Source organism: Lissotriton vulgaris, chromosome 6 (genome assembly GCF_964263255.1).
Source record: "Lissotriton vulgaris chromosome 6, aLisVul1.2, whole genome shotgun sequence".
Classification (NCBI taxonomy): domain Eukaryota; kingdom Metazoa; phylum Chordata; class Amphibia; order Caudata; family Salamandridae; genus Lissotriton; species Lissotriton vulgaris.
Genome location: NC_141694.1, coordinates 659170942 through 659194497, shown reverse-complemented (window position 1 = coordinate 659194497; position 23556 = coordinate 659170942).

The window sequence follows — 23556 nt, the reverse complement described above, 5'->3', positions numbered from 1 at the left end:
GCAATCCCATTCGCCACCCTGCTCCCGCCTCCCATCTGCTCCTCCCTCCCACATCCCCTCATATGGAAGCGACTCAGCTGCCCCGCCGCTGGCGTGCCACTGGCGTGCCGCTGGCGCACCTAAGGCAAGCCCGTCTGTGCCCGTCCGTGCCTGGACAGCGCCCAGCGCCAGGACACCTGGATACCACGAACGCCACGACACCCGACACCGCTACGATGCCAGAACCCTCCATGCACTCAACACCGGATGATCACACACCTGCTTTCTGGCCACCCGAAGTGCACCCACGGAGCTTTCACCTGCCGGAACTGCAGCTTCACAAGCATCCGCCCCACCATGCTGCCGACCAGGAAAGAACCCAACCACCTCAGATGCATCCTTCTCAACACCCGCTCCGCCCGAAAACATGCTGTTGAACTCTGGGACGTACTCGACTCAACCTCCCCAGATGTCGCCTTCCTGACGGAGACCTGGCTGAACCCCGCCTTGGCACCCGACATAGCCATTGCCGTCCCGGAAGGCTACAAGATCACCCGCAAGGACTGCACCAACAGAGCTGCAGAGCGGAAGGAAGAATCGCCATCGTCCACAGGAACACTCTCAGAGTCTCAACCAACACCGACGACACCCTCAGCACCGCCGAACACCTGCACTTCTAGATCCACACCGACCCCAACACCACCCTCAGAGGAACCCTCATCAACAGACTGCCCGGACACCGACCACAGTTCAATGACTCTATTGCCGACTTTGTCAGCACACACGCCCTCGCCTCCACGGACTACATCCTCCTCGGAGACCTGAACTTCCACCTCGAGAACAATGACAACACCAACTCCACCGCCTTGATCGACAACCTAGCCAACCTTGGACTCAGACAACTCGCCACAACACCCACCCACTCCGAGGATCACACGCTTGACCGCATCTTCTCTGCAAGTCCCAACGTCTGCTTCCACCATACCACCGAACTCCACTGGACCGACCACTGCTGCATCCACTTCACCTTCAAGAAACCCACCACGCACCACTGCACCCAACAGATGCCTCACCGCTGCTGGAGCAAAGTCACCGAAGACCAGCTAACCACCACCCTCGCTCAGAGCCCACCACCCGACCATACCGACCCCGACACTGCCGCCCGCAACCTCAGACAGTGGATCAACAACTGCGCCAACACCCTCGCCCCAATCAAGAAACCCTCCAACAATCATACCAACGAGAAAGCCAGCTGGTTCACTGAAGACCTCCGGGCCTCCAAGCGAGCCTGCCGAAAGCTAGAGAAGATCTGGCTCCGTGAACGAAAACCGGACAGCCACAAGAATGCCACCCGCACACACCATCACCTCATCAGATCCACCAAAAGGGTCTTCTTCAAAGACCGCCTAGAAAACAACGCGCACAACAGCAGAGAGCTCTTCAACATCGTGAAGGAACTCTCCAACCCCAGCTCTAACACCAACGACGTCTCACCCTCTCAAGACCTGTGCGACTAGCTGGCCACCTTCTTCCACCGCAAGATCACAGACATCCACGACAGTTTAAATGCCACAACCGCCCCGACAACCACTGAGACCTTCGCCCCCATGACCACCATCCGCACCAACCGCCAGCTCTACTGGACCAACATCAAACACGAAGACACCATCAAAATCATGAACACCATCCACTCTGGTTCTCCGTCAGATCCATGCCCACACTACATCTTCAACAAAGCCAGCACATCCATCGCACCCCATTTCCAGAAAGTCAGAAACACCTCCTTTGAGATAGCAACCTTCCCGGAGAGCTGGAAGCACGTCGAGATCAACGCCTTACTCAAGAAACCCAAGGCGAACCCCAAGAACCTCAAGAATTTCCTGCCCATCTCCCTGCTCCCGTTCCCGGCAAAGGTCATCGAGAAGACCGTCAACGAACAACTGACCCGCTACCTCGAGGAGAACAACATCCTGGACCCTTCCCAGTCCGGGTTCCGCAGCAAACACAGCACCGAGACTGCCCTCATCGCCGCCACCGATGACATCAAGTCCCTGCTGGACAACGGTCTGTCACCACACACTACGAATACGCCTCCACAGCGCTGGGATCCAAGAGAAGGCCGTGGACTGGACCACCTCCTTCCTCTTTGGCAGAATCCAGACCTGCTGACCTTCAGAAAACTCCTCAAGACCTGGGTTTTCGAGCAGTAGCAGCATTCCCCACCCCAGCGCCTTGAGACCCTCACGGGTGAGTAGTGCGCTTTACAAATGATATGATTGATTGATTGATTGATTGATTGATTGATTGATTGATTGATTGATTGATTGATTGATTGAATGGGTTCACAGATACACTTGGTTCTTTTAAACCAACAAAGAAGAGATTGGCACAGAAGCTGTAATATAAAGAAAACATATTTATTGACTTCAGATGCGGGAGACTACATCACACAGTACCCTCAGGTAACTGTAGGAGGCATTCTTTTTTTTGTCCTTATTTGCCTTAACCCCACTAAGGAGAAAAATCATGGGGGAGAGGTTTTTTGCTCCATCTAGGTTTTTACAAACCTGCCTGACCAATATAGTGGGAGACCCTTTTTCAATAGTCCATGAAGCATCGAAGGCATAATCATAGGACCCGGGGGGAAAAAAACCCGGACACCTATCTCCACTGCCTCAATAGATCTCAAAATACAAGTTTGTTCTTATTACAGGATCTAGCTAGATCAACCTTAGGTACTTCATACAAAGAGGTCAGCCATTCTGAGTGGGTCGTGCGGTTGAATCAACCCAGTGTTTGCAAATTTGTCTTCTTGCAAGCAATATTGCATAAAAGAGTAAAGATCTTGAGGAGCCCATGATGTTATCATCAAGTCCGAAGATGATTAATGACAAACTAATAGTCAGTGAGACCTTCAAGATGGATTCCAAAGTTTTAAAAACAGAATCCCAAATGTGGCTAATGAGGGGGCAGTCTTCAAAATATGTATGTCCGATGCTTCTCGGGCACCACATTTATTACATACTTTACCCGTCTGATATTTTGATAGCTTAAGCGGGTAAAGATATGCTCTATGAGCTGTGAAAATGTGGTTACGCCTAAGTCAGGCAGGTTTAACTATTCTGTAGATCGACTTGCATTGCTTATTCATCTGCTCTCCCCACAATTCATCGGCAAGACTAAATTCTCCGACTGCTTCCTCCTCAATCTCCCAATACTAAATTGAGATCTCCTTTTTGCCTGCCGGTTTTGCCACTAGTTGTTCTTCTAAGTGGCTCACCTTCCCTAATGATGTATCAAGCTTAGCCTGTGATAGTAGCTAGCTGTTCATTTGATAGAACTTAAATTTAGAGCACATATTATTTTTTGTTTTCATATTCCAAAGGAACACACGAATACATACATGAACAACACAATTAATAGTTTTCACATCTTACAATTTGTATAAAACAACCTACATGCAGATTTCTTAAATATCCTCAACATACTTAATCCCACTCAAACTTACTCTTTTGCACTCCTTGCATTGAAACCAAACTCATCACACACCCTACTCATACAACCTACAGACACTATACATGTCCTTCGGGCCAATATATTCCAGTCTCACTGATAGTGATAGGCACCAAAGCACAAACCAAACAAAAGAAATGGTTGAACCCCAAGTTTTTTGTGCACATTAAACCCTCATAGGAAGTTCACAATCTTATGGAATCATTTCATAAGTATGCACACTATAACAAAAAGAAGTTTTAGCAAACAATTGTTTGGCAAAAACAACACAAACAAGGTCTGGTCTACACGTTTCGAACACCCTTGTCCTGGGGTTCTCATCAGGACCGAACCACACTATTCTGTTGAAGCAGGAAGGTCAAGAAGACAATAAGGGCTGGACTTTTTTTAGTGCGACTTTGGTCGTCGCTGGATCGTGAAAAACAACTGGCACTAATGACCTGTTCCCTCCAACTGACACCGGTTACTTTCGGTGTTCCAGGCTATTGCACTGCCCGGCGCTCTTTAAATTCGGGCAGCGTGAGGCTCAATCTCCTCGTTCACCCAACTGATCAGCAATGCAGTTTCACTGTCGGAGTTCTGCCATGACTCCAACTATCGGTTTTTCGAGCGTAGGTTTACAAAGTCAGCATACAACCAAGGGAGGTCCTGGCATGTACCAGCATGCAAACTGACTAATATGGGTATACACAATTTGCTTGCTCAACAAAGTGGGAGGAGAGATGTTTCTTCTTAGATCAGCAAGAATAGCCTGACAGTTATAGCATAAGAGCAGGTGCATTCTACTAGTTAGGCCCCTCTCAGCATGTGCAAAGCTCTGGAAGAGGTAGAAAGCACAAGGCTAACTAAAATGGCTGCCAAGTACAAAATGGCTTTCAGCTCATGCTAACAGCGATCCCTGCAATATTTAGCATTCCTATAACCCTGGGGGAGTCACCAAAAGTGCCCTGGGACCCTAGCGCTGGGAATGTTGTTAGATACCTGCTTTCAGGTGCTATATTTTGGCAGAAAAATCCATTTGACATATTAAGTGTTGTTTTGTATTTTTTCCACACATAGTTATTCATTAATGCGGCACTGTGTGCATTCTGGACTGCAAATGTTTCAGTGCAAGTATTTAAATGTCTGTAAACTAAAACTAGATGATATGTACTGTCAGGTTTCATGACTGAAAACAAAGGATTGTTCATTTGAGAGGCGCATGTGTCAATCACCCCTTGGTATTCAAGTTGATCTAAGATCTCCCTGGCCTGTTTTCTAGCTTCTTGCTTTATTGGATACTGCCACTGTGCAGTCGGAGTATTTGTTATAGAAATTATGTGTTGGCTTGAATCCTCATCCCATCCAACATGGCTTTTATATAATGCTGGAGCTTGGGCTACTGCCTTCACCCGTGCATATGTGTGCTGCAAATGCCTGGGAATATGGTCTGATAATGCTGGTAAAATTACAGTTTCTCCTTTAGGGCAATCAATGACGAATGCTGGTTGCCAATCTTGTTCAGCTAACAAAATGTCATAGCCAAATGTAAGGTTCTCCCAACAGAGATCTCTCACTTTCCTACTCTTGTCCCCCTCTATTTGGAGCATTATTCCATATACTTTATGTGGGACACATACTCTAGTAACAGGTATTTCCACCATGATATAATCATTCAAGTCCGCTATCACCAGAAATTCCATCAGGTTCCGGTGAGCTACTGGTACTTCTGCCGCGCTGTCTAGCATATTACAAGAGACAGGGTTCGACCCATATAAGTCACTGGGACCTGGGTGATTGAACGTTATAGACAGAGTGGTCCCAGACTCGGAAAGAAAAAGATCTATAGCAAATAGTGACAGACCAATACGTACATACATAAAACCAAAACGGATAATGTACAGAGTTTTTATTCACAATGTACTGAAGACCATATTTAATGGCTGAACATTAGAATACATTTAGTGAAAAATCGTTTCGAATAAGTGCCCATACACAATGGGAGGGGAAAGGGGGGGCAGGGAAAAATGGAACATGTAAATAAAAAAGTGTACATACAATCTCACAATTTTCAATGAAAAAGGGGAGGGAAAAGCAATTTATACAATCATTTTAAATTTCCCAACAGAAGATTATTTTTGTGATCCCCTGATCCCAGGGTCACAAACACAGTATCAATCAGTTCAGTAGACTGTGTGGTCACCATGCTCCTAAAACAGCTGTAAGCATCATGCTAGCGGTAGAGGCTGGTGTAGTGGAGTAGAAGTCTACGTTTCGGCCCAATATGAGGTGCAGGGAAAGTACCCCTTGCTGGGATGGTCGTCTTCAGGACAGGAAGGGAAGGGAAGGGGAGGGCGATCCTCCTAGGGGTAAGGAGAAGAGATACAGTCACATAACGGGGAGGTCTCAACAGAGATCACTCAACATTGTGGGTATACCTCATTGCAACTAGTCAGATTTTGGAGAAACTCACATAACAGAAAACCAGAGGGTTTGTAGCAAAAGGACAGTATGGCCCTCAGTGGAGTAAAACATATACATAGTTTGAATCACAGTCTTGGACTTAAGGGCAGATCTAACCAGCAGAAGTCTTTGTCTGAGCCCTTCAGAACGAACGAGCCTCCTTATGGGGGTCAACCATATAAATCAAAAATGTTGTTGTCGCCCGCTGGAAATGAAGACCTAATTAGAGTGCACACAAGCACAATACATTCTATCAATATACCTGGAATTGGAGAATTTAGAGAAAAGGACAGCTTACCTCGCTGTCCACGTTATCAAGGACGGGGGAAGGGTTGATTAGAAATCTAAAAACTGTGGAGTCTTAGGTGTGCGTTCCTAGAAAGATACATAGTTCTGGTTTGAGAGCAAATATAAAAATTGTATCGATATTGATGAAAGAGACATCCGCGTAAATGATAACGCTCACCTGCCCATAAGGCGTACGCAGAACAAGATACACAGTCATGGAGGATTTCGTATTAAATGTTAAAAGCTGCCTCGATGGTCCAATGATTCTAAAAAATTGAGAAAATCAAAGGCAGAACAACACTCGGGCAGTTGCTAAGCAACTTATGACCCACAGTATTTCCTTGGTTTCTCGTACTTTGCGGGAGCCACGCTCCCTCGAGTGCCGCTGGTTAACTCCCCTTTTGGCGAGCACAAATAGCCTGTCTCGGTATTGGCATGTTGCTTTGCCTTGGATTTGCATCACGAATATATGTGTCCTTACGGGTATCCAGCTTTAGGTAAGGTGACCCCTCGAGAGTATCGATATAACACGCTGTTGCCCTCCCCTTCTTTGGTTAAATGGTGCTCCCCCTGACTCTCGCCCCCCAGGTACCGGAACCCGATAGCCTGGAAGTTATCTGCACACGTTACAACTTATGCGGAGGTGCCCGCACCGCTACTGCGGATCTGTCCGTGCTGCCGTTCCCATTGAATGAGGTCAACCTGATATGTAGAGAGGTAAGATCCTCCTCTTGCCACCCGATATTTCTATAGCAGCTGACCATTTTTCACTCAGGGCTAACCCCACTTTCCACCCCTGTTTTTCGTTTTCTAGACAAACATTACTAGAGACCGAGTGGCTGCTCGATTCCTCCACCCCTCTTTGAATAGCGGAACTTCTTTCCCTGGTACCCTAAAGAAAATTAGGTAAGGGCGCCTGGTTTGACTCAGTCATTCTCTGAGAACTTTACAAACATGATATCACAGTGGCAACCACGGTTCCCTTCGATTTTCTCCATTTTTTAGAATCATTGGACCATCGAGGCAGCTTTTAACATTTAATCCAAAATCCTCCACGACTGTGTATCTTGTTCTGCGTCCGCCTTATGGGCAGGTGAGCGTTATCATTTACGCGGATGTCTCTTTTATCAATATCGATACAATTTTGATATTTGTTCTCAAACCAGAACTATGTATCTTTCTAGGAACGCACACCTAAGACGCTGCAGTTTTTAGATTTCTAATCAACCCTTCCCCCGTCCTTGATAACGTGGACGGCGAGGTAAGCTGTCCTTTTTCTAAATTCCCCCATTCCAGGTAAATTGATAGAATGTATTGTGCTTGTGTGCACTCTAATTAGGTCTCCGTTTCCAGCGAGCGACAACAACATTTTTGATTTATATGGTTGACCCCCATAAGGATGCTCGTTCGTTCTGAAGGGCTCAGACATAGGCTTCTGCTGGTTAGATCTGCCCTGAAGTCCAAGACTGTGATTCAAACTATGTATATGTTTTGCTATACTGAGGACAACACTGTCCTTTTGCTACAAACCCTCTGGTTTTCTGTTATGTGAGTTTCTCCAAAATCTGACTAGTTGCTATGAGGTATACCCACAATGTCGAGTGATCTCTGTTGAGACCTCCCCGTTATGTGACTGTATCTTTTCTCCTTACCCCTAGGAGGATCGCCCTCCCCTTCCCTTCCCTTTCTGTCCTAAAGACGACCCTCCCAGCAAGGGGTACTTTCCCTGCACCTCATATTGGGTCGAAACGTAGACTTCTACTCCACTACACCAGCCTCTACTGCTAGCATGATGCTTACAGCTCTTTTAGGAGCATGGTTCCCACAAAGTCTACTGAACTGATTGATACTGTGTTTATGACCCTTGGATCAGGGGATCACAAAAATAATCTTCTTTTGGGAAATTTAAAATGATTGTATAACTTGCTTTTCCCTCCCTTTTTTCATTGAAAATTGTGAGATTGTATGTACACTTTTTTATTTACATGTTCCATTTTTCCCTGCCCCCCCTTTCCCCTCCCATTGTGTATGGGCGCTTATTCAAAACGATTTTTCACTAAATGTATTCTAATGTTCAGCCATTGAATATGGTCTTTAGTACATTGTGAATAAAAACTCTGTACATTATCCTTTTTGGTTTTATGTATGTACGTATTGGTCTGTCACTATTTGCTATAGATCTTTTTTTTCCCCAGTCCGGGACCACTCTGTCTATAATGCACTGTCTAGCATAGTCAGAGCCCATTCCCTGGTCAGTAGTCGAGTCCTCAGAATTATGAGCAAATCTGATCTTTAGACCTGCAACCTTCTTCTTTTTGAACTGTGGCTTCTGCTTTGGCTTTTCTTCTTTTTTTGGAAGTATAATCTTGAGCGTGCTGCTTGTCTCCGGACTTTGTACGCTCTTCTGGTCTCTCTGACCGTCCTTCCTTCTCTGAGTTTTCGATGAACCCTGAAAGGAAAAAGAGGAACGTGTAGCAGTATCCTGAAACCTGTCAGGTTTCCTAATAATATTCCTATTCCTGAGATTATACCTCTTTTCAGAGGGTTCCTGTGGAGGAAATCTACATCAGGATTGAGATCTGTTTCCCTTAAATGTTTGTTGTTTTTTATTGTCCCAATTCTTTTTAGAGGAAGCAGGTGTCTGCTTGGAAGTGTCCTTTTCAGGACTGCCCATCATTTGTGGTTTTAAAGCTTTCCCACGCAAACTGTCTCTGCCTAATTCTGCATATGCAGTTTCGATTATTTTTGGCAGTTCATGCTCCTGTTCAAAATGACTGAATTCCCTTAGGCGTTGCCGGATAGCCACGGAAGCTGCTTCCCCTTTAATATTAGCTAATATTATGGCTGATATATGGGCATCGTTACCTAGTAACTTCATCCCTAAGTTCAGAGCAGGCTCGCTCCATACTCTATTTTCTATTTGTCTTAATACATCGGGTTTCACCTCTAAAGAAGGAATGCCATGAGTTCTGGTATAAATGGCAACAAAGACCATACCCCAAATGGTACAATCCTCTATTTGTGATGTTATCCCCATGGGCAAACAGATTGTTAGCATCTGTGTTTTTCATATGGGGTAGTATTTGAGAATACTGCCTCTAACTGTGTTATTTTCTGAGCTACCCAGAATGGCATTTGTTCGCGTTTTGTGGGCATTTTGCCCATCACTGCGTGTAATGTTTGCGATGTGATTTTAGTTGCTGTACACTGAGATTGAGTTCCATTTGTTACAACTATTTCTGGTTGGACTGTGAATGTCCTTGTGATGAATTGTGTCAAATCAAATCAAAACAGATTTATTTGGTATGAGGTAAACAACCTTAAACGCATACTAATAATCTTTTTTCGTCTCAGAATGTAATATTATTACATTAATCCTATGGAATATTCTGAAAGGCGTACACAACGTTAATAAAAGGATAAAAACAAGGACTATGATATTTCATAATCAGTCTGTTCATCATTATGCGGCGCAAACTATAAGCATATATTCAAGTTAACTGATAAACATCATGTAAAGTGCTAGGTGCGAGGCAGGCTATGTCATAAAGTGCAAAGGGAAAGCCTATATTTCATAGTGGTAGTATTGTGCAAAATGGCAAACAGTTTGCTGGATATAAATCACATTTAATCCTAGCATAAACATTTCTGTGGGTAGTGGTAAGAGATAAACTATTAACATATATTTGGGTTAAAAATTAGACATTATGGTTCGCCTAATTAAAACAACGTACAAATTGGCCTATTTCAGGGTGCATGATCAAATTTGTCAATTATAGCCTTTGTCACAAAGATAGCTAATGTCTAAAAGAGTTAAGTGATACTTCAGAATTCATTCCTCCAAGTTTTCAAATGTTAAAGCGTCCAAATGTGAAAGATCTCTTCTTCTCCTAATAGCCCTTTGTATAAAAACAATAACTGAATTCATGATTTTTAAATTATCCAAACTACATATAAAGTTAAAAGCATGTTAATAATGAGAAAACATATTCGATAAACAAATTGGTTTTGAAACTGACTTCTGAATGTCCTTATAAAAACTGCAAAAGAGAATAAGGTGCATTTTGGACTGGAGGGATATTCCATCACATGGACAATGAGGTAGAATGTTAGACCACTTTCAGTTCTAGGACATGCTATTAGATAGTATAAAGTACCAAACCTTAATCTGGTTAGGTAAATCTGTGTTGTGTATTTCTTACCAGAATTAAGTATCTTTGTATTTCCATCTCAAGATGGTGTTCACAGTAGGCAACAACACTTTGCTTACTGCCAGCATTACCGTTCTTACACATTCCATAGCAGTAATATATTTAAGCTTCAAATCACATTTGCTATGCTCCAGAATATGTGCTTGGTTCTTCCTACTATGCTCCAGAATATGTGCTGGGTTCTTCCTAGGCAAATTGTGTCATGTTTCTGTATATTTTAAATACATCTTTGTGTTGTATGAGTAAGTCTCCTGGTGGCATTGTGTCAATGTCAGGATGTGGTGTGTAGACCCCTAATATCAACCATGTAGCCACTTCTCCTCCGAGCGACCCTAATCTTACTCTTCCTCTTATATGGGGTAGGGCACCTTTAAACCAGGGTAAGTGTTCCTGGTACATGAACGGAACCTCTATGTCCTCGAACTACTGATATTCAGCTGGTGCAGCTCCTTCTGTGTAAGAGTGAAATGTCTGTGTTCTGGCATCTGCTGCTGGGAATGTAACCCACAAATAAAAAAACCCTGTTTTGTTAGATTTGTGTGCCTCATTCACGAAAACTTCTAAGCCACCCCAAGCTGATAAACCATTTTCTAACAGTTTCAGAATGACTCTATGTCTGAATTTTTCTGCAATCGAAATTGCATCTCCATCTTTTTCACCAGCTTAGAGCTCTAGATTTACTATTACATCATCTCCTGTCCCAGTCATTTGTAAAGAAGAATTTTTTTCAAGGGAACTAAGATAATGTTTTAATGCACAATTTTAGGAACACTATGTCCCTCAAGATTGATAAACCAACAGCCAATACATAGGATTTTTCGCCTACTCAGCTGTGGCGTAGTTTTGTGCCCACCTACTCCAGATGTCTTTGGTGTTTGTGAGTAAGGGTCTCTGTTACTAGCACAACTGCACTACTCAGATTCTACTGTTAAATAAGTACCTAACCAACCTTGGCAGTGCCATACCGTATAGTTCCTATATATCCTATACAGGATCTGCGCGCTCTGATAGCATAAACTGTGGGTTTGGTGGCAGACTGGTTCCGAGCACCCCCACTGGATATGTTAACCTGTTTGCATTAGCTAGGTCACAGTGCCACTAGAATCTCCTCTTATCGGGGAGGGAACAGTTTCTGGCAACCTCAGAACATGACAACCCTGATCCCTCAGAATTGTGGAAACAATATACTACTTTTCGCTAAGTTACTCGTGCTCACTTAGTTGGTCTCAGAGATACACAGAATAAACATTTTGAGTGTTTCAATAAGAATGTATTGAACAGTTGTTATTCTAGTGTAGAATGGATTTGCTGTAACAACCATTATACAGTAGCAGAGATATATGATTAGCAGTACTACAAAAGTGAAGGAGGAGTCAAGATGGCGGACTGAAGGCTGCTTCATGGGGCTGCTCCGACACGACTAGCTGCAATTAGCAAAACTGCTTACTACACCTAAAAAACCGGGTGATTCTGATAGCCGCGATGTAAAAGTGAAATGTGTGGATGCGCCAGTGCCACAGAAAGAAAATTAGCGGAATTGTGAATAACGAATCACTCACCGCCCAGACGCCGTTCCAACAACGTTACCGGGTTTACTTTCATTCTGGTTCACCAAACGCTAGGAATTTATGCTTCGGGTCTTGATATTTCGCAATAGCGGTCTGTTCCGCTCCTGGACTCACGTAAGGGCTGGTCTCTCTCATGCAACAGAGAGGCTGGTCGGTGGGGAGTGTTTTGGACCCCGCCTGCCTCCCTTGCAGCTGAACGCTCACCTGACGCGGCGTTCAACACAACCAGCGCTGAAGAATCTGATATCGAAGGAGCCGATGACATCGAGGCAAACAAGGTCAGCAAGGAGCCGGAAGACCTGTCAAACAGTGCAACAAAGGAACACAGGTACGATGGCAGCTGCAGCGTCAGGCGATATTAATGGGGTATTAGCAGAACAGTCAACAAAACTTAAACTAATCACTGGCAGCAATGATGGTGGGAAAAACAAAAACACCAAAATAAAAACTGTTGACACAAATGAAGTAACTTCGGGTTCTAATACGAAGCTTGTGCAAGCTAACAGTGATGGGACGTACAAGGAATTTGAGACAGAGATATTAGCAGAGTCAAAGTTAAAAGGGACAATAGATAAAAACAAAGAAAATGATACCAACACGAATATTAATATGAATGTAGCCTTACTTACAAATAATACACTTTCTGCTGAAAAAACTGAAACAAAGAATGGCAGCAAGGGCTCAGATAAGCTCCCTAGAGTCAATATAGAAACCCTCTCTTCAGGAAATCAGTCAAGCACGAGGGAACTCTTACCAAAAGAGAATGCAATGCTAAAAAAGGGGGCAGACACGAAGGAACAAAACACAGATTCCAACTCATTATCAAACCAAATGAAAATGAAGGAGGGGAAAAAGGCTAGAGACGGCTTAAATCAAGAAACTATTGAACTTACCGATGAAGATTCTAATATAGAATATGAGGAATTAACTGATGAAGAGGAAATAGATAGCATCCCCAAAACTCTTTCAAGGAAATTAACAGGATCAAGGACAACTAAAATGAAGGTAAAAAATAAACAGAAAAATCTGACTCTCAAATCAGCAAGTAGAGAACTAGCTGGAAACAAGAAGAGTCACTTAATTGATGATAGCCCATTTAGAAGATGGATGGAAGCAAAGGGTGGTGTAAAGAATATGGCTTTAAGATTTTCGGGCACCAGTCCTGAAGATTTGCATAATTCTCAGGGGAACAATAAAGCAAGCTCTACAGACTCCACAACGGACTTTATAAAGAAATCACTATCTGCGAATCAAGAAACAACAACTTCCATAAGCGAAACTGGTGCTGACCTAATCACTGCGAATAGAGAAAGGGTTTCCCTGATAACCACCTCTACTCTCACAGATACCCTCGAGGTTAATAAACGTATGGAAATTGGCTCTGAGGTCACAGTGGATAACCTCGATAAGATAAATGAAGACATGGATTGTATAATATCAAGCTTAAAACAAACTAAAGCTTTGTCAGAGGGAAACTTAATGGGCAATGCAAGAGATCAACTAGAAACGCTAAATATAGCAACTCAGGAACAAAACTCAAATACTTGCCCACTGGAAGTTAGGAATGACCTGGCAAATAAAATAATTACGGATACCCCCCATTCAACTCCATCACTGAGTCATACATCGATACGCATACAGGCACACGAGACGGATTTACCATTAAACAGTTCAAAAACAACATCAACAAGTATATCTTTGGAATCAATTATGCAAACTCTCCTGGCTCAAAGAATGGAAAGTCAGCAGCAATATTTGCAGTTGAGAGAAGACAATACCAAGCTACAAGATTGCATGAAAGATATCTGTCAAGGCCTGGGTGGCGTGATAAAAGATATAGAGGACATTAAACAACGTATAGTGTAAGTGGAAGAAGGTGCCAGCAAGACTGATTCAACAGTTAAAGAAAATGCGTCAAGGGTTTCCAAATTAGAAACTAAAGTTGAGGATTTGGAAAATCGGGCACGGAGACAGAACCTTAGATTATTTGGAATTCCAGAAGGAATGGAGGGGGCTGACCCTAGAGCGTTCATGGTGAAATTATTCCAAAGAGTCTTCAGTGATCTCTCAGACTGGGACTGGGACTCCCAGTTACAGAGCGTACATAGACTGCCGCTTTTTCAAAAAAATCAAAACAGCAAATTCCCTGGACCATTCTTGATTTATTTCGGGAATTTTCTACTTAGACAAGCCGTTTCACTCAAAGCCAGACCAAGCAACCCTGTAATGGTTGACAACCTTACCTTCTTCGTGAAATCTGATCTAAGCAAAGGTACAATGGACAAACGTTGGGAACTTAGAAAAATGATAGATACCTTTAAAAATCTAGGATGCACTGCTTATCTCCAAGAGCCTGCACGTCTCAAGGTTATACGTAATGGTCAAGTGTTTTTTTTTACTGACCTAGCTGCGGCTGAACAAGCTCTAGAAAGAATCTCTTTGGAAAAACAAAAAGAAAAAGAAAAAGAGGATAACTGAACTAAAATACCAAAATACTAAAAAACTAGATCTCAATGAAACTTATGAACCACTTTGGCCGATATAAGACTTAAACAATTTGTTGACGTATAATTTTCTTTAATTGAATATCTCATTTCTGATTAATGACCTTCTCTCTCTTTTTGAGCGTGGGCTTATATACTCTCTTTTTTCTTTAGGTGTGGTCAAATAGAGATATACATTTGAAGTGGTAGGGGCAGCTTCTCATGTAAGCTTCTTCACTTCGCTGCCCTTCCAGTGGCAGCAGAAGATAGAGGGGTGCTCCCCCCTAAGGGACGGGAGGGTGCAAGGGTGGGGGGGGGTTCCGGTAATGGAGGGGGTGGCAAAAGGTGGGGGGGGAAACGGGGGAAAAATTTGATTGCAAGATTCGACTATGTCTTGAAGAATACTCACAAATACGTAGTTAAAAAAAAGAAGGCAGCGACAGAGGGGAAACATTCACACGGGAGAAACATTTAATTATCAAAATGTTCAAGCTAAGACTGTTGAGCTGGAATGTAGATGGTCTAAATAGTAAAAGTAAAAGGAACCTAGTACAAGAAGAGATTAAAATGTACAATCCTAATTTTGTACTCATCTCAGAAACTCACATTAAATATCAGGATCGAAAATTGCTGTCTCAGTTAGGATATCAACTGGTTGTATGTTCCACGCAAAATGAAACTATTAGAGGGGTAGCTATTTTAAAACAAAGTGGAACTCGATATGATACAATCAAAACTGCTTCAGATGTTCGGGGTAGGTGGGCAATAGCACAGATGCAAGGTGACAACCAAAAATTTGTTTTATGCGTAGTATATGGACCAAACATTGACGTCCCTAAAATGTTCGAAGAATTAAGTTTAGAGCTACTCGAATGGGAGGGAGAAATTATAATCGCTGGGGACTTCAACTGTGTGACTGATTATAAATTAGACTCTACTGGGCAAAGCAAATCTAAAAGAATGTATAAAGTTCGATCAGCAATATTAGAATTAGCAAGATTAAATAATCTGAGAGATCTATGGCGGTCCAAACATCCTCTGTTAGCAGGTTATACCCACTTTTCTGCGCCACATAGATCTTGCTCTAGAATAGACATGATATGGGCATCGGATCAAATATTAAACAATTGTGAAATCGAAATTTGCCCAAAAGTCACCTCAGACCATAATCCTCTACTTCTTGAATTTGTGATAAAAGACCAAAAAAAAGAACCACGAAAATTTACATTCCCAAGATACCTATTGGGTGATACAGGATTTATAACAACACTAAAGAAACATATTCAAGAGTTCATTCTGCTAAATATTAACTCTGCTAATATTAACATCGTATGGGATACTTGTAAATGCAGCATTAGGGGGTTTGCTCAACAATATATACTCAGGTCTAACGCAGAGAGTCGGAGAGCCAATAAGAGAATCACTTCTACTATATTAGATACTGAGTCACAACTCGCTGACGCAACACGGTATTCAAGAAATGAAATAGATAAGATCAGACTAAAAATAGCCGAACTACAAGCAGCACTAAAAAAAACCCTAAGAGAAAGATATAGTGCTAAAATACACAAATATAAGTTTGCTCAGTATGAAGGCGGTGATCGCATAGGCAAAATACTTGCTTATAAAACTGCGGACAAAAAAGCCAAAACTAAAATCAAGGCGATAATAGGAGCAGATTTAGTCACCTATGAACAAACTGATCAAATATTGAATCAATTCGTTAAATATTATCAAAAACTCTATACCCCGGAAACTACACCCTCTAAAACCTCAATAATACAATATCTCAACAAAAATCTATCAACACACAGGGAGCTAAATATAGAAGTCCTCCAACAACTAAATTCAGAAATAACATTAGCTGAAATAGAAAGTGCAATCGATAATTTACCTTTAGGGAAGGCGGTTGGAGAGGATTGTTTGCCTTTAGAAATATACAAATCTTGCGCTCAAGAATTGTTACCGCTATTAGTAAATGTGATAAACTCAATTCTTTTATCCAAACAAACACCATCTTCTTGGAAAATTGCTAAAATAATTTTTTTCCTTAAAAAGGGAAAACCCGAAAAAGAGTGTGGATCATACCGCCCAATTTCTTTGCTCAATTCAGATGCCAAAATCTTTTCCAAAATCCTCGCCAACCGCTTAGCCCCTATTATGCCAGATATGGTTAACCTACAACAGCATGGTTTTGTAATGGGTAGATACGCCACCACTCATGTAAATACTTCTATCTCAGCCTTCGATGTGGCGGCAACAAATGACACCCCACTCGGTATGATTATGTTAGATGCGGAAAAGGCATTTGACCGAGTGGGGTGGGAATACCTGTGGGAAGTATTAAAGAAAATGGGAATATCCGGTCCATATTTGGAATGGGCAAGCTCTCTATATGATGATCCTTTGGCCAAGATAAGCTACGGAGGCAAAGATTCAGCTAATTTCAAGATACGAAGAGGAACAAGGCAAGGTTGCCCCCTCTCTCCATTACTTTTTTCTCTCTCTCTTGAACCCTTTATAAATGCACTAAATGATCAGGTTAATATCATCCCAGCTAACCATGGGGGCAAATCCCTTAAATTAACTGCCTTTGCGGATGATATTGCAATATACACAACGGATATAAATAAAACCATGCCAGGTATCATCAACGAAGCGGAAAATTATGGAAAAGTATCTGGGTATAAACTTAATGTGAGTAAAACACAAATTATTGTCAACTACACCCCGGATGAACCGATATATGATATCTGCCAAACTGCTATTTATTTATGAATTAAACTAGCTGCTGATTTGGGAAAAATACTAGATATGAACCATGAGGCTTTTCTAAAGGAAACCACTATAAGTCTTAAAAAATGGCATAAAATACCTCTTAGTTTACTAGGACGACTTAATTTGATTAAAATGAAAATTTTACCCAAATTACTCTACTTATTTAGGGCTATACCACTTCAACCAAATAAATATTTTTTTTTAAAATTAGATGGTATATGTAGCAGTTTCCTATGGGGGTACAAAAAGGTACGCAGGGCTATAAAATTTTTGAAATTGTCATCATCTAAAGGGGGACTTGTTTTTCCGGATTTTGATCTCTACTTCCTAGCTACTTTTTTTGTCGAATAAGGAGCCTAATAAAGAATAAGACTTCCTTATTTTTTCATCAATATATGTTAGGTTCTGACTGTAATCAATTCTTACTTCGCGAACACGACCCGAACTATTTTAAACGGGTCAAATTTAAGACTGCGAAGCACATCATCAAAATTTGGGATAAAATTCTGCTCATTGGTAAAAACTCATTTTTTAATGCTGAACTTAGACTCTGGAATAACCCTGGTCTGCCCGATATTTTTTCAGACGGGACAGGGAATCGCTGGGGTAGACATGGAATTATCACATTGGGGGATCTTTATGGACCAAATGGTATGTTAGACTTTGAAAACTTGAAAATAACAAACGGCATAACTAATGATATGCACTTTAAATATAGACAAATAAGAGATTTTTTTCATAGTAAAATGAAAATAACGGAAGTTACCCAGTCGGACATATTAGAGTGTTTATATTCCGATAAAAAAAATCACTAATAAAACTGGGCTATCAACACTTAATTAAAGGCCAGTGTGATGATACGATCAAAATTGCATCAAAATGGTCTGGTAGACTTAATTTGGACATAAATTCTACACAAATTGCAAATGCACTATCGCACTTAAACAATATAGTACACTCTTCTAATCTCAGATTGCAATCCTATAGAACAATTACGGAACTTTATTATACACCACAAAGAATCGCGGCCTGGGCACCGGGGAACTCCATAACAGATAAAACCAAATGCTCAAAATGTAATCAATATGCTGCCGGAATTGAGCACATGCTATTCTCCAGCCCGCTTTATCTATATACTGGAACGGAATAATGGAAATCTTAAGAACCAAAAAGATAGCAAATCCGGTACTCTCTGCACACCTAGTTTTACTGGATATTCAAGAAACTAACTGTCTCAACAAGGATCTCTTAACCATCTTGTTGGCATGTGCAAGACTAGTTATAGCTAGGACATGGATATCTAAAGACCCTCCAAATGTTGCTGAATGGTGTGCTTTGGTTAGCGAAATAAGAATTATGGAACTTACATTAGCTAAACATAATGGCCCAAAAGCCTTTAAGAAACAAGAAATGATTTGGAAACAATTTTTTTGAAATGTTAAAGTGTAAATTTGTATCTATTTTGGACTATCTAATTTTTCGGAATTTTTTTTTTTACAGCTAGGTCACAAGTACATCCCTTTATTTGTCTTTTTTCCCTCTCTGCTGACATTCTTTACTGCCTCTAATTCTACTACAAAGGTTATATTATATCAGTTTATTGTTATATGATTTATGTATATGTTTTATTACGCTCTGTGTCGTATCTTGCAATAATAAAAAAAAGAGTTAAAAAAAAAAAAGTGAAGGGAAGGGAAGGTACAGTTCTACCATTTTGCAGTATCATGAATATATACAAGTACATAGAACACATAATAAGAAATAGCGTACTCCTACGATGCCTCCCTAACTAGATGTATCTAAATGTACCTAGCACCGGTGTAGGTGTTATGCCAAGAATCTCTCTAAGGTCTAGTCAACCCCATTACCTGAGAAAGGAGAGAATATGTGATCCCGTCCTGGTATCGAGTTGGACGCCCTGCGAGGAATGTTAGACCTCTGCTAGCTGGAGCGTTTGTATGCAGGAACCGCAGCCTCTCTGGTCAGTGTGTCAGCCCGGAAGTCATGGTCTCCTCTGTCTGTCTAAGCAAGACATGATGTATATATTTTTTTCAATTAATTTATTTATTTATAAAGTTTTATATAGTGCAAACAAGATTCCAAGGGATAGCAGAGCGCTTTACAATATGATGGGACGAAGGACATAAATGCAATATACACATCAAGAGAAAAAAAACAAGAATGGTTGTAGATTACAGGACAATTGCACCCAGGAGGGTATTACAATAAACAGGTGTAAGCGGGCAACGAGGGGAGGGTCACAGTATGCAGTAAAGAAGAGCCATATCAAATGGAGGTACAATGGTAGTAGGAATAATGTCAGTGGGCACGTGAGCCTATCCCTCTTAGGGTATGAATTTGTTCATTAGGAATCTTTTGGCTTCCAATTTGAATGCTGTGTTTCCCACAGGTCTCCACAGGGGTCCTACCTTGCTGTGTTACTGTGTCGGCCTAAAATGATCACGTCAGGCTTGAACTTTATACATAGATATTATACAGGAGATGTTCATCCTGCTGTAAGTCTTGCTGTGCTTTCAAGAATCCTCACGCATAATGTATGAGTTTCAAGCTTGGGAAAAACCTGCAATATGAATGCAATGTCGTATCTGGGTAAAAGGTCAGTCCCTATGAACCGTTATGTATGTAATGCAGGGAAGGATATAGGTGAAAGGTTAAAGTGTTACCTGCGTCTACATAGGGTACCTATATGGAATATAACAGTACACCATGTTATTTCCAATGCTCTGTTTTATCAACAACTTTTGTTAAACAAAAGTATGCAAAGACATCTCTTTTTTCTATTACATTTCAGATTCTTGTACATTTCAATTATATATAGATAACATTCCAGCACTTCTTGTTTTGCAGATTCCAATTTTCGATGCCCAATGCATTTTGGGACCACGTCCCTTTTTCAGGGGCCACTGTATTCAACATAAAAAAACATACAGATAAAAATGCAAACCAAAACTAACATCAAAAGGAATCTACAAAGTTAATACTGATAACTGTAGCACAACCTCAAATCTCCTGGTGCAAAGATGCACTTCATTACTTGCAAATCATGCTGCTAATAATGTTTAGTCAAGATTTAGGAAAGAATACCACCACCTTCACCTTGTGCAACCCCCGTTCAAACTGAAAAAATGTTAAACTGAGTAAGACCCTCAACCACCTCCTGTCAAACACCCCGTCTGTGTATGTCAGCACCAAGACTAAAACCAAGTTCAGAACAAGCCCTCCTCAGCCTCCTTCCAAGTATTAAAAAATGTGTTCACATATTTTACCATAGTGCACAAACCCCTCTTTCTCATAATGTTACTCACAGTGAGTGGAGCACCAATTCCGCTTCTCTGAGTTCGTAAACAATCAGATGATCCTACATGTTAAAAACACCATAAAGGTCTCTATAAATCCATCTGGAAAAACAGAATCCTGTAACCAACAAGGAAGACAACATACCTTTGCTGGTTAATTCTACTGCTAGTTAACCAATCTGAAAAAACATCATAATCTCATTAACTTCAAAACCTGCAACCCTCAACTCCCCGTGGTTCAATCTGGATTATGCCCCCACATACCTTTCTGCACGCTGACTTTCCTTGTCCACACTCTCTACATGGCACCGTCCGGCTTTTAGTCTCCCTCCCCTACTGAATGCCTTAAATGCTGCATGGAAACTGTGTCTTCTGCAATGGATCCTGATGACAGACAACTCAATAACATTCGATTCAACCGCTGTGATGTTGGCTATGTTGGCATGTGTGAGTGCCATATTTTTCTGATGTGTGAAAAAACAAACAAAAGTGTACCTGTCCTCTTACCCATGATCTGAAAAATAATGCCCTGCCACAAAACCAAGGTCCAGATGACCCATTCTGTCTAGTTCCCACTAGCCTGACTCCATTATTGTGGAGGTCCGTATGCCCTTATGTTATGTTATGTTATGTTAATGGGTGACTTATATAGCGCACGGCTACTCCAAGGAGTGTCCCGGCGCTTTCTGACCCATAGCTGAAAAAAGGAGATGAAAAAATAGAAACATAACAGATGACTGATTGTAGAGCCAAGTTTTCAAGGCCTTTCTAAAGGCAAACAGATTGGAGGTACGGCGAAGATCAACGGGAAGCGAGTTCCATAGTTTGGGGGCAAGATGTTTAAAGGAACGTCCACCTATCCTGACTTTCCTAATGGAAGGCACCGTTGCCAGGCCAAGACATTCATATCGGAGAGATCTGGTGGGTTTGTAGGGAGAGAGACGTTTCTGAATGTACGAGGCCCCTACCAAATGCAGTGCCTTATGGGCCAATGTGAGAGCTTTGAATGTAATTCGCTTCTTGATAGGAAGCCAGTGAAGGGAGGAAAGCAACTCTGATGATCTAGCTTGCCGGGGTAGGCCAAAAATAGCCCTTGCCGCAGAGTTTTGTACTACCTGGAGTTTATGCAGGAGGTAATCCGGCAAACCCAGGTAGAGGACATTTGAATAATCAAGCCTGGAACAAATCAGAGCCTGTACTGTCAACTTCCTGTGGGCTAAAGGGAGCAGAGGAAGGAATTTACGCAGCATTTTTAACAGACCAAAACAGGTGCCCGTGAGACCTGTGATCTGTGTTTTCAACGAAAGGGTGTTATCGATTTTGACCCCAAGGTTTTTAGCAACCACGGAGGAAGAGGAAGGGGGGGACATGCATACCGGCCACCATTCCTGCCAAAGGCGGGTCTGCCTGACAGCCAAAGAAGAGCACCTCAGATTTATCAGGGTTGCACTTGAGGCTGCTTCGCTGAAACCAGTCGAAGACAGCCCCAAGGCAACCACGGATGCTCTCCCCGTCGAACTCCATGCCCTTCTTGCAGGTGAAGAGAAGCTGGGTGTCGTCAGCGTATGATATGATCTGGGCACCCAAGGACTCCGCCAGTACCGCCAGTGGAGTCGTGAATATGTTAAAAAGGGTCGGGCTCAGCACCAACCCTTGTGGGACTCCGACATCCATAGGCGGCACCTCGGCGAAGTACGGAGGGGCCCAGACCACTTGTCGACGACCCACTAGGTAAGATCTCAGCCAGCTCAACACCGTCCCTCTGAGACCAATCTCGTGAAGTCTTCTCAAGAGGGCCTCATGAGGGACGGTGTCGAAGGCCGCCGACAAATCCAACATCACCAGCATTGCTCTTCCACCTGCGTCGAGAACTTCCTTAATGGCTTCATTAACTTCCAATAGAGCGGTCTCAGTGCTCAAGTTGGAGCGGAAGCCAGATTGGGTAGAGGGGTTATTGCATTTCCCAAGCATCTTACAAACCCTCTACCTACGAGCCCAACTATACACTGGCCCAAACACAATGCTTGGAAATAGCTCAGAGACAGCTTATATTGCAAAAGTGATGACGAAATCAATAATGGACCAACTGCTCAGATAAATTAAAACAATCACAAGACATGACAATATCAAAATCAGAAATGAACCACCAACATGTCATTCATGTTAGTACATTGCAACAACATATGAAACATTTTTACACATTTGTCAAGATTGATAACATTATTACAGTGCCATCAACAATCATAAACCATGTCTCAATATTCTGAGGTAGATCACAATAACAATCATTAAAAATAACAATAACGCCATCAGAGTGAACACCACATCATGTCCATGTTAATACACATTGCAACTTCATGGTAAACATTATTAAAGAGTTGTTGGACCCAGTAACACAACGTAGGTGACAAACCATCATAAAGCATGTTGTCAATATGCTGAGCTAAATCATAATGCTTAAGGCTACTCCATTTTTTTAATGGGATGTATATCAGATACACAAGGACTCATCCTGCAATTTGTGCTTTATGTCTAGTGTATAAACTCCTTGTGATGAAAACTCAACTCCCAAGGGTTGTGTATTATTTAAACCAACTGATTGATGTGTGTTCTACAGAAAACAACTCATGTCCAATTTATCATTTAGACAAAACGGACTCATGGTATTGAACTTCTTCATCCAGTAAATTTCTCATTGTGAGAGCATTTTTGTGTGATCAACGCCTGACTCGATTGTCAATGTCTCTAGCACCAACAATCTCAGCTGAGCAATATTGTGTCTCTTCTCCAGCCAGTGTACTACCATATTCAAGTTTGTGTTTTTGTTTCTGATCCTACTTTTATGTTCTGTGATCCTTATTTTTATTTTCCTTTCTGTCTTACCAAATATATCATTCCACATGGGCATTTTATGCAACATATGACAATAGTCGTGTTGCAGTTTGCTGAGTGGTTCAACCTCACTTCTTCCTCAGTC